Genomic DNA, 13,057 nt, shown 5'->3' on the forward strand with positions numbered 1-13,057 from the left:
TATTTTTTAGTTTTGCTAAAAGAATGTCTTAATATATCACAGTTTATCAAATTTTGAATGAAATGAAAGAATGTCTTAATATATCACAATTTATCAAATTTTGAATGAAATAAAAGAATGTCTTAATATATCACAGTTTATCAAATTTTGAATGAAATGAAAGCGGAACAAAAGTTGGCAGAGGTTGCGAAAAATGGGTGCATTGATTGAAATATCAATTTTCTGCATTTTGGTAAAAAATAACAAAACAATTTTAGTTTCTCAAGATTTCTGTATCACAGATTTCAGAACTGTATTTTGTTTCGTAGCTTTTTATGTAAGAACTTGTTTGAATTTTGGTTAATTTATTTGTAAACCGATAAACAAGCCACAATAAATTGTGACATCCACCAGATAAAAATCTTGGCTGGAGAATTGCTAGTGTGAAAAAAATTTATCCTGAAAAGGATAGCTTATCAAAATAAGTCGTTTGCTTTAATTTGTCGTGGTCATTTATTTTTCATCTTGAAATTATATTTCTTCTACTTCACTTCTTCACTTCTACTTCACTTGTGTTAGCATCATATGCTGAATGACTAAACCGATTGATTGATGGAATGATAGCCAAATAGGCAGGCATTCTGCTAGAATATTGTAAATTGGGGAGATTTTTATCGTAAGGTATTGCATCATCTGTCTTATCGCTTACACCATCGGCAACATATGGTGTTGTGACAAGCATCCAATTTATTTACCAAAATTGAAAAGACCAAAACATATTGCATATTTCATTGGCTATTGGAAATGCTGCAAAAGCGAATACATCTTGCTTCCTCCCCACGAGAGCAAAGCACGCGGACGCACATATATAAATGCATGCACAGTAATGTCACCGGTAAAGAAAAAGACTATAAAAAGAAGAAAAAGCATGTTAGAGGAGATGATCATGTTAGAGATGTGGATGATGTTTAAGAGCATGTAAGAGATGTGGGTGATATCACAGTTGTAACAAGAAGTCATGTGTGGCCGGAGAATGAGGAAATGTAGTTTTTACAATGGGAAAAAGCGAGTTGAACTTCTTTCCTATTTTTTTGTCTACTTTGCGACTGAGGCTACAATGTGTTGGGTAACTATATATGAGGTAAATCTTACTACGATAGCGAACTCTGGATAGGAATAAAAAATATCTCTATATTTCTGTCAGCAATCCTTCAAAAATGAGAGTAGACAACAAGTAATAAACTCATCATCTCTTTTAGATAATGCCTGGAAGGATGACTTCCTGAAAATAAACAGATACTACACTTTGAAAAATTTATTCATTTAAAAAAATGTTTACATCAAAACAAATCCAGCACAAGGCCATTCAAAAGTGTAGGGAGAGATGGGAGGTCTATGGTCATCCTTGTCACTGTATCTAAGATTTGTCTATCATTTTCTTAGCTAGAATTCTCAATCATCATAATACCACATTCACTCCAAATTTAAAATAGATATATTACATAAATAAATGGATTTTATTAAAAAAATAAATAAATAAAATCCAGGTAAAAATCTTGCCTTTATCATATCACTTGCAAGAGACGGCCATGCAAACACTGAGTTTATATATAAAAAAAAAAAAAAACTACAAGAGAAACGTTGATTGGTGTTTAACTACTACAACTAATTTATATACTATATACGTATCATCAATGCATAAAATTCTAGAATAAAATCAATGAAACAAATTGTGGTTATGACCCAACGGGCCAGTCTAGTATTATTCAAATGCGCATATGAACAAAGCTTCTTTTCTAGGACTGCCGACTGCAAGAAGAATTTGTTTACATTGGACTTGAAGATGACCATGTTGTAGTCAGCTTGAAAGCAGGCTAATGGAATTAGGCTAATAATACTAGACTGACCCGTTGGGTCATAACCACAATTTGTTTCATTTTGATTTTATTCTAGAATTTTATGCGTTGATGGTATGTATAACTCTGTTCCACTAGCCTGCTTTCCAGCTGACTACAACATGGTCATCTTCAAATCCAATGTAAACAAATTCTTTTTGAGTCATCCCCTTAAATAGTCAATTTATACCCAATTTCCATCACTGTACATGTTTTAACCTGTATCCTCGAGTGTTCTTTGGGCTTTGATAAGTTGTGACTTCTCCTGTAAAAAGAAATGTAGGTAAGACATACTGGATGAGTGTTAAGAGAACTGGGAGGTGTGTCACCACTCAAATTCGAGTGAAGATCAATGTTTATTGTTAGTGAAAAATCAATGGCGATCCGCTGTTGCAATAATGCAAATTCATTTGCAAAGGTTATCAAAAGAAACAAAGAATACTAGAAATCTGGGGAGACTTGTTGTCACCTAAACTCCAGGGAACACCACCAGTTGTTATCAGAGATTACTCTCTGATAATGGCTTGTGTTAGAACTCCTAGTGAGTACCTTCTCAGCATCTGAATGCATTTGGATCTGTTCTGAAATGTAAAAAGATATAAATTTAAGTCAATTGAACTTTGGACTTCAAATAGCTTTTGTTGTAAAAAATAATCTCTCTCTCTCTCTCTCTCTCTCTCTCTCTCTCTCTCTCTCTCTCTCTCTCTCTCTGAATAGTCATTTCCTTTTCTTTAGCATTGGTCCATGTTTTTAAAAAGAAAAAAAAGATTGTAACTCTTTAATTTCTTTGCAATTTGTTTCTGCAGCAAGTATAACTTACAAATAGAAGCCATTTTTTTTTTTTATACCTGCAACAAATTTTATTATTACGTTATCATAATAATGGTATATTCTATAAATAATTTTCCTGAATCACTGTTGGAAAACTAGTATTCAGATAAAAACTTTAGAAATAGGTAATATCTGAAAATATTTAAATTGCTATTGAAGTGTAAGGGGTTATTTTGATAGGAACCAGGTTTATAGGAGGTTAATCTAGTTGGAGAGAGGCAGCAAAGGGGGTGAGATTTTGCAATTAATTGGGTTGGAGGTATTTTTAATTAAAGGGGGAGGGTTACAAATGCAGTAACTTCACCAGAGCACATTCTGTTGAAGTACTGAGACATAAGGAGCTACTCTGATTACCAGCCAGATTTCTAGGGCATCCTAAGTGGGGAATTGTGCAGCAAGATATTTGTTCACATTACATTTAAATTTCAAACATATTGATAGTTCGAGAAATAGGGAGTGATGATTGAATTCCAACGTTAAGCAATTCGAGGAAAGGAGCTATTAGGATACAAAACATTCCAGCATTTAAGGACCTCTACTATGAAGGGGTGGAATTTTTCTGCTAATCTGGTTGATCGAGGGTATTTATGTTGAGAGAGGCACAAGTGCAGTAAGTTCATTGCAGCACATTCCATGGACGTACTCGCAAAATAAGCACAGGGATGGGAAAGTAATTCATAAAGGATATAATGAATTTGAATCCAAACCTGGCTTCACAGCATTCGTTCGTTGTAGTGAAGGCGATCTGTCTCTAATTTCTGTGTTTTCAGTTGATTTAGATTTGTTTCTGAGAATTAATTCCATGCAATGCACTATCAGCTTGTCCAATTAAATAGTTTTACACACACACACACACACACACACACACACACACGAATATCACATGATCTTAAAGGGTTGGCGGTAGTCGGGTATCTTGTTGATGGCCGTACTCGAGACTGCCATCATGTATGTATTACAAGGTTTAGAGGAAGTTAACTGATCTCGGAACCTGATACACGACTACAGACAATCGGTCTTGCCTCAGTGACTTTACTGACAAATCACGTAAGTACTTAATATGTACTCCATAATAATAACCGGCCGCACGCCGCCACATGGCGCCCCAAGCGGACAGATTCCGAATGTCATGTTTCATTCACTCTACCTCCATTCCATTTCTGTGACCAACTACCATCAATTAAATCCATTCAGGTGTTTTTTTTTTTGTTTGTTTTTTTTACTTTTTATATTTAATTACGTTTTTTTTATTTTTATCCTTTATTTTCGCCTCCCTCTTACCACTACCACTCCACCACTCCATCATGTTGATTAGGACACGAAAGACTCGGTGGACGATGATTATTGCCACGAGACAACGTGCAGCAAATCTGATGTCGTTCTCGTAATCTTGGTTTGACAAATTATAGGAAATAAGTGCCATTCTACAAGAATAGCGACACGTGATACATTTGATTGTTCGTTATCGTTTTTGTTGGTATTAATAACGTGAATATCATTATACTTGCTGCGTTTATGCACATTCAAGTGCGGGGGGGGGGGGCGTGTCGTGCATTTTCAGTTAATCAAACTGTTCGAATTTTGATAGTTTCTTGTGAACAGAAAATCTGATCCAAAATAAAGGAAATCTTGAGTTTATATCAATTTTTTTTTTAAATTTGATTTCTTCTTCTATTATATAAAGAGCAAATATCTGTGTGTTAGTGCGTGTGTGTATTTGTATGTCTGCTAAAAACTTGTATCATCTGCATCGAAGCGGCATGAACATGGTATCGTTAGAAAGAGCAATCTCTCGGACACATAATATTGAAAAGTTAGAAAAAATCGGCAATTATTTCACATAGAAATGTTTTGTTCAAAGGGGGGGGGCTCAGGTAAAACCTTGCTTTTGATACTGCTTGTAAATCGCACACGCGTGAACGATTGATTCATTCTTTCATTTTAAAAAGATAAATTTACACTGTTATAACATCTGTGTTTTTGTAGTCTGATCAATAACGTGTTTGCTTACAAACTTAAGTTATGCAAGTTCATACTCAGCACACTGTATTTTATTTATTTTTTTTTTTGCTTTTGGCTTTCAAAATTTTGCTTTCGTTTTCGCTTCTGGTTGATGGCACCCAAGTCCCATTTTTTTTTTTTTTCTATTTAACCGTATTTTACGCCCGGGTAACACCCTCCTCTCCACTTGCTAGTTTTTAAATTATAAAGATTAGACTTCTTAGCCCATAAATTAACTAAGAATTAGTGCTTTATGCCAAACTTCTAGAGTAAATGTGTATTGTGATGACTAATCCCTATTAATTTCTAAGCATGCATCAAACGGTTATCATAGTACTTAGTTTACTGCACCTTCTTATAAAAAAGGTCCATACAAAATTTTGGCCGGATCAGCCCCGTAGTTTAATAATCATTGGATTTTATAAGAGTTAAGGTAGCAGGTCTACTGTACAAAAAAGCCAAAGAAAATATGAAAGAAAGAGGGATAAATAAAGACCTAGTCAGAGATAGATTAGGTTGGAAATCAAGTTCCTAAACCTGTCCAATGCATGCTAGCATGTAAACCAAACATTAACGCAATGTAATGATGATGCATGAATATTTGATTCTGCCTAGCCATTCAGTCTTTTATTTTTCCTTCTATCTTGTTTTAACAATAACCAACTTTAAAGGAAGGAAAAAGAAAAGGCTGAAGGAAATTGTACTTAATTGCTTTGTGTCTTTCTCCTGATTGTCTTTCGGAAACGTTTGCTACTATCCATGTTAACGATCAGAGCAACAAAGATAATGGAAGATTCAATTTTACTTTAAATGGACGTTTAACCGATTCTTTTCTGTATTGGAGTTTGGATGCATTAAAAGTTCAAAGAATAACAGGTTTTTCTCCCATCTCTATTCCTCACCCCGGCATCGGTTGCGTTTGATTTACTGCTAACAACTATTCTACATTATGACAATTATGGGTTTAGCGAATGAAACAGCAGCATCAAACCGCGGCATTTAAACCAAGCAGTTTCCTCCAAAGTAGGAAGAGTTATAGTAGTATAAGATTCACAAGCTGTCCCCAGTTGCATGTATAGTTAGGTTTTTGCAACTTTTGCAAAGAGGTGTCGACGTCTTTCTACAAACAGTCTGGTATTCCCAAATTGGTCACCCATTTGGTACTGACCAGGCTAAACATTGCTTAACTTTGGTGATCTAGTGAGAACCAGCGTGTCAACGTGATTATGCTGTATATGATTTTATCGAATACATGTGCATATCTAATATATGAAATTGTCTTGTTGGATTTTCCAAGTTCAACTTGAATAGCAATAGATCTAACAAATCGATATTTGATTTTGACTAGCGGTTTCTTCCCTCTTTTATCCTTGCAGCATGTTATTTAAACTAACAATTTAAAAATTGTAATTCACTTAATTTCTTTCTAAAAAATAAATCTTTTAGCAAGGAAGATTTTTACAATGGAGCCAATTTTCAATAATGATCTAATACGCTGTCTATTTTAACTTAAACATAAAAGTATGAATTATCTCCCTTACATTTTGAGCTTTCGTTTTTCCAACACATTGTGATATACACATTATTTCATTTTAATACATAAATTTAAACTAAAAAGACATTAATTAATCTAAGCCAGGTAGGTAACCTAGTGTGTATATATATATATATATATATATACATATATATATATATATATATATATATATATATATATATATACAGTAAAACTCCTTTGATTTGAACTTCCTCTAAAGTTGGACTTCCTCTCATTTGGACTGAATTTGGTGATGAAAATAGCAACAGCTCCCATTCTCTTGACCCTAATGTAAATAACCAAGAACACTCTGATGAAGCAATATCATGGGATGATGCAGAAAAGTCTATGGAGATGGTTATAAAATTTCTAGAAAAAAGTCCTTACTTTAGTGACAACTATGTTTTGCAAGCAATGTCACTCCGAAGAGATATAATCATAAAAAAGCTACAGAACCAAGAAATTGCAGATTTTCGTGATCACTTACGGAATACAATGGCAGCGGCCGAGAGCTCAATCGATGAAAATAGAAACTGCAATGAGATTCATTCAATGAATAACTAAAAAAAAACTGTATTTTACATAAATCTATGATTTCTGCAGATGATAACTTGGGTAATAAATACCTAACAAGTAAAAGTAGATTTAATTTATTTTCAATGTTCCTGGTAATAATATTTAACAATTCTTACTTGCAATATATCGTGAACTCAACTTAATATATACTTGAAGTATCATATAGCAATGAATTTCATTTACTATTTCTTAATTCTTAGAAAATTAAAGTTAACTGCAGCACATTTTTTTTTTTATCACGAAACTTGAACAGTATCCTCTAATTTGAACGAAGCGGATGTTCAAATTATAGGAGTTATACTGTGTATATATATATATATATATATATATATATATATATATATATATATATATATATTAGTCATCCACATACATTACTGTTTCACTGTATCACAGTTCATCAGTGCGGTTAGACAGGTAACTACCTCAAACCAGGATCAAAACCCGCCCGCCCGCCCAGTCAAGGTTTCCCACCATACACTATACGGATGCTGCTGTGCGGGTAATGAATTAACAATGTTTTGACATTGTCCAAATGCCTAAGCTCGATTTGTTTACACAAAGAGCATCACTTAATACGCTAATGACAGTTTGTATATCATTTCCCAAAATGCTCAACCCAAGATAGGGAGCATTATAGTCATCCACATACCGTAATGTTTCGCTGTATCACAGCTCATCAGTGCGGCTAGACAGGCAACTACCTCAAGCCAGGGTCGAATCCCACCGACCAAACGACAGTCAAGGCTTCTCACCATACGCTATACAGATGCTGCTGTGCGGGTAGTGAATTAACAACGCACACACACACACACACACACACACACACACACACACACACAAACACATGTGGTTCCAAAGGCAAAGTTACCTATTTATTTTTTAAATCGAAAAATTAAAAGAGCTAAAAAGATGGGAGTGGTACCATTACAACAAGAGACCTCTTATGCTCCTGAATTTATTTTTTTACATAGTCGCCACCATTATCAATGCACTTTTTCCAGGAATTCAATAGGGCATCTTTGCTTCTGGCACACGTCCATTTTGGGTTGTTTTCGTAGAATTTCACACTATCAATATCTGCAACAGAGAAATGAAACTTTCAGGTCATGAATGCATGAGTTCAGTTATCATAACGTAATTTGCAATTTTCTCTGACTGATCCACTCAAGCAGAATAAAAAATAGATGACATTACTTTGGTGTGTGTGTGTATATATATATATATATATATATATATATATATATATATATATATATATATTATTTTTAAAATGTAATTCAATTCAAACTCGCTATATTCAGCCACTCTGATGAGTCGTAGACGACGAAACACGTGTCAGTGGATAATTACATTTTAAAAATAATATATATACCGCTCCCCATGTGGGGGTACCAAATTGGTTAACGGGAAAATTATTCCCAGCTCGCATTTAGGTAAAAATGCGTTTTCTTAAATAATTGAATTCATTCAAAACATATCGGTAAAACCAAAACAAACAGCATTTATATATATATATATATATATATATATATATAGATAGATAGATAGATATTGAGTAAAAAAATTAAAATTGTGAATTATCAATCAGTTTCAAAAGGAAAAACAAACAAAATCAACCCGAATGTACGATCGTTTCGGAAACGATGTTTATTTTAATTAAAATTGACAATAATCGACAAAGGTTTTGTCTTGGAACATAATCTTCTTATCAGCAAAGATGGGGGGGGGATTTAAGACACCAAAATAAAACTAGTATATATATATATGTACACACACATACACACACACACTAGGAGCGTTCCAAAGTAATGCCTCCTATTTTTTTATTCTGCCCGTGTGGATCAGTGGGGATTGTAAATTGCATATATATATATATATATATATATATATATATATGGGGGGGAGCATTACTTTAGAACGCCGTGTGTGTGTGCACCATTAGTGGCAATGATTCATAGATGTTACTCCAGAGAATTCTATCTTTTGTTGTTTGTTTTTGTTTTTTCCCCCTCCTGTGCACTTGTCAGTGAACCTGTATTTACCGATTGGATATTCAGCTCTTGCCCCCCCCCCCCGACCGTTTATATTCTGTGACAAGCTTGGGGAGAAACAGTGGAGGCATCCATCCATTAAGCAATCATGGAAAAGTAATGGAGTGTAACATATATCTGCTTGTAGTATTATGTTTTGCTCTTCTTATCTCGAATCAAAACACGTGCGTACACCACACTTGCATACGTGCGTGTGAGGTTCTCTTTGTTTTCTTTCCTTGTTTACTTCACCACCACCACCACCACCACTCCAACGCACTCTCATACCCAATCTCCATCGTGTCTTCTTCACTCTATTTGTTAAAGCTTTTAGCTCTCTAACCTTTCTGATTAGATTGAACAGATCAAACACCAATCAGCATCGATTTAATAATAAGACTCTCTAGATGCTCAAACGTTTTTTTTTTTTTTTATCATTTCCAGTCTCCGCGTTACATTCGTCATCATTCAACATCGTCCGCCCATCTCATTGACCCTTATCCTCAAATGGCTTTTTAGCCTTGATAATTGATGACTTAATAGTTTAAAAAGTATTTTGCTTCCATGAGGACTACAGTATAGTCATCCTCAAACCCAGTGTCAACAAATGCTTCTCATAAACCGTTCTCTTAAGTAATCAAATTTTATTAGTTCCAATCTTTATTTTCAATCGTTTTATAGTATTCTTCATCATTCAATTAACAATCGATCTATTTTATTACTTTATGATTCAAGTAGTTGTAGGAAAGTTTGCATGGATCACACGGATCTGCCTTTTGACTGCTACTCAGACGTCAGTTCACCATTTTCAGGGTTCGCACAAACTTGAAAAGTCCTTGAATTGTGACTTTTGCCTTGAAAAAGGCCTTATTTCTATTATTACCTTGAAAAATTCTTGAAAATATGGAAAATGTCTTGGAAATGTCTTGAAAATCGTATCCAGTAAAAATTTGTGTTGAAATATTAAGAATAAAATCAAAATAAATCTCCCTCCATTTTTTGCTTCCATTAATAATTTTTTTTTTTGGGGGGGGGGGTCGCCATAAATAAAAATGCTTCTTTCCCTCTTTTTTTTAAAAAAAAAAAAAAAAAAAAAAAAAAATTCATTCTGCAGGCGAGACTCTCCAATGGCGAGACCCCCCCCCCAAAAAAAAACTGTGATAACCTAAAATGAGGCTGAACGTTCCTAAAAAAAAAAATGGACAAGACGGTAGTGATCTTGATTGAAAATTTCAAAGGCATAAAGAGTTAATATTTGAGATGAAATAAAAAGCATTAAAAACCATGTAAAAAAAAATGATGCAGGTAGATTGCAAAGTAACTGTTATTGGTTATGGGTAACATTTATTTGTTGATTATTTGATTTTTTTTTACTCGCTGTGGATTGTAAAACACCACAAATTCCAATTAAATAATATACCACAAATTTTATTTTGAGATCTTGAATTTTGTCTGAAAAAACCCTTGAAAAGTCCTTGAAAATGGACATTGAAAATCTCTCCGAACCCTGATTTAGTTCAATCCATCATATCTCCCTTCATGAAGCTGCCAAGCTTTCAAGTCCTCCTTGACAATTGCAACCAAGGTCTTGCATGAGCAGCCAATATCAAACAAGCCATCAACCTCTCTGGCACGGGCTCTGCTTCACACATATTGCTACATCCAGAAGCTGAATATGGAGTGTTCCGTAAACAATTGCTAACACACGCTGTCACCGTTAATAATCTTTCAAGTAAAATTACAATTGAACCTTAAATAATTGATTTTAATTGTTTCAGATGTCGTTTTAGCTAAAAGCAAAAAAGGTGGGAGGGAGCAAAAAGAATAAACTACCCTCTCTAAAACATCTGGATATTATTACAGTTTAAAGTCTTTCAATTATTGATGAGCGGTTATGAAAAAAGTTTTACCCAGAATTACAATTATTTTTTAGGAACATAGGTTAACTTAAACCTGAATCTATGTTCTATATTTCCATGAATAGTTTCTTTTTTAGAACTTGTCATCTGTTGAATATATTACTACATGGCTACTTCCCTGCTGACTATAACATGGTAGTCTTCAAATCCAATGTCGACAAATACTTATAAACTGTCCTCATATGTAGTTGAATGTAGTTCCTTCCATTAATCATGTTCAATCCTCTCATAATATTCTTCATTATTCATTGATAATATATCATCTCCTTATCCCTTGTCCTCGAGTGGCTTTTACCTTTAGTAATTGGTAACTTATTAATGTCCCCCCCCAAAAAAAAAGCAACCACAAATAAGAGATAGAAATTTATCGAGTTTTACAAGAATAAAGAATCTCATTTCTCGCAGACAGGATGTCATTTCTGATAAATGAAGCGCCGCCACCCGCACTTGCAGATGAGGATTTCAGAATTGCTATAAACAATATCGGAAGATGGCTAGACAAATTCAAAGAAGAACGGCATTGCCTCGCACGATAGTGTGGCGATATTTTATCAGTTGAGGTGTTGGACTATTAATTTTCTACAATGAAAAATGTCACTAGCAGCTTTAGTGAAAAGGAGGAGATTCAAAAGATGCACACCTCCTCCTTCTCCTTCCCTAAATCTGGCAGTCAACCAACACGATAATGTCTGTAGTTCATTCAACAGAATCAATCAAAAAGTTTCCAACATTATGAAATTCAGACTTTCCTTCCACTTTGGCCATCTTGGCCGATCTCCAGACTTCAATTCTATAAATAATTTGTGCAAAGAAATAATCAATTACAAGTTCTTAAAAGAACCGGTTCAGTGCACAAATGGGACAAGTTTTTAAGAATTTCAGAGAATTGATTTATTAAATTTATTATTATTATTATTATTATTATTATTATTATTATTATTATTTATTTGTTTAAGAAAACTTTTCATATTTTGCATTTGAGATATGAAAATACACGAGTTTTTTTTTGTTTCACATATGCTACTTATTTGGGGAATATTACTCTTTTTTTTACCTTTTGGCAAGATCAAAGTGTAGTATCTGTTCTTCAGACGCTGCACTTCCATTTCTTGTTCTATTTCGGTGAAGGAGCAGTCCTTCACGACTGAGACAATTTTTTTATTTTTGTACCTTTTCTCCACGTTAAAAAATGACCCTGGTGTCTAACTCTGTCCCGTGGGGAGGCATTGTAAAGAGGCACTTATTTGGGGGGAAAAGGAGGAATAGGTGCTTGTGTGATTGCAGGAATTAAGAGTGGATGGAATAAGTTAAGGGAACTCCTGCCATTAACCCAGCAAAGCATTACTATTCTCAGAAAAAGGAAGAGTCGATCAGGCATTTGTGTAGAATGCAGTGTGATAATTTATAAAAAAGATGTGAAACCTGACCGGTCAGGGTTGAGGACATGTGTTGCATGGAAATAATATAAGAATGATACGATGGATGTGCAATGTAAGTCTTAAAGGCATTCTTAGATCTGATGACGTTAGAGAAAGATTAAATATGTGCAGAACAGGAGACTTTGATGATATGGTCACATTGAAAGATTGGGTGAGAATTCTTTTATTAGTAGAATAGTTTTGTCAATAGGAAGGTAGTAGGAAAACATGCTGGGAAGCATGCCAGCGGGACAATGTTCCAAAGGCGGACAATTCTGGTAAAAAACTTTGTTCATGGAATCTGTGTTTAGATTTAGGCACAGATAGAGAGTGGGGAAAATAGTTGGGGTTTTTTTTTGTGAAAGTTAGGCAAGGGGGGGACCATAGTTTTGTCGTATATTTTGATTTTCGCATAGGATATTTTTTATTTTCTTTTTTTCGTATAGGATATTTTTTATTTTCTTTTTTTCGTATTAGGGTTTTTATTTATTTTGATATATTGCATCTATTTCGTTTCATATTCATGCTGTGTGGTTGAGATGGAGGGATTCTCTGATGGAATCGGAAAAACAAAAAATCAATATCTTTTCCAAAGAATTGGTACTTTCATTCAACTGAAAATAATCAGTTAATCAATAAAAACATCCTTACAAGCAAATCCATGCTCAGATGAGGGTGTGTTCCCTTTGATGTTGGCCATCACATTCACAAGGGTGTGACCTTCAGTTGACCTTTGATCGTCCATAGTATACTGTTAGGTTTCACACTTACACCGACAGAATTAAATGTTAAATGGATTCAAATCAAAAGAATGGCCAGAGAGAATATTTGAGCTTACCATTCGAGGAAACACCTTCTGCGACCTTCT

At 34.2% G+C, this 13,057-nt stretch overlaps 1 protein-coding gene and 1 long non-coding RNA gene across 5 annotated transcripts in view; one reads left to right on the forward strand and one right to left on the reverse strand.

Moving 5' to 3' along the window:
- LOC145254751 (discoidin domain-containing receptor 2-like) overlaps positions 1-13,057 on the forward strand; it is a 546,415-nt gene that overhangs the window by 337,438 nt on the left and 195,920 nt on the right. The gene's annotated exons all lie outside the window — the stretch shown is intronic.
- Positions 7,771-13,057, reverse strand: part of LOC145254752 (uncharacterized) — a 163,998-nt gene continuing 158,711 nt past the window's right edge. The window contains exon 3 of the long non-coding RNA XR_013863799.1: positions 7,771-7,899. This is a non-coding gene — a long non-coding RNA (uncharacterized LOC145254752). The remainder of the gene's footprint in view (positions 7,900-13,057) is intronic.

The sequence above is a fragment of the Euprymna scolopes genome, chromosome 30 (assembly GCF_053919585.1).
Source record: "Euprymna scolopes isolate OS-2025 chromosome 30, ASM5391958v1, whole genome shotgun sequence".
Lineage (NCBI taxonomy): Eukaryota > Metazoa > Mollusca > Cephalopoda > Sepiida > Sepiolidae > Euprymna > Euprymna scolopes.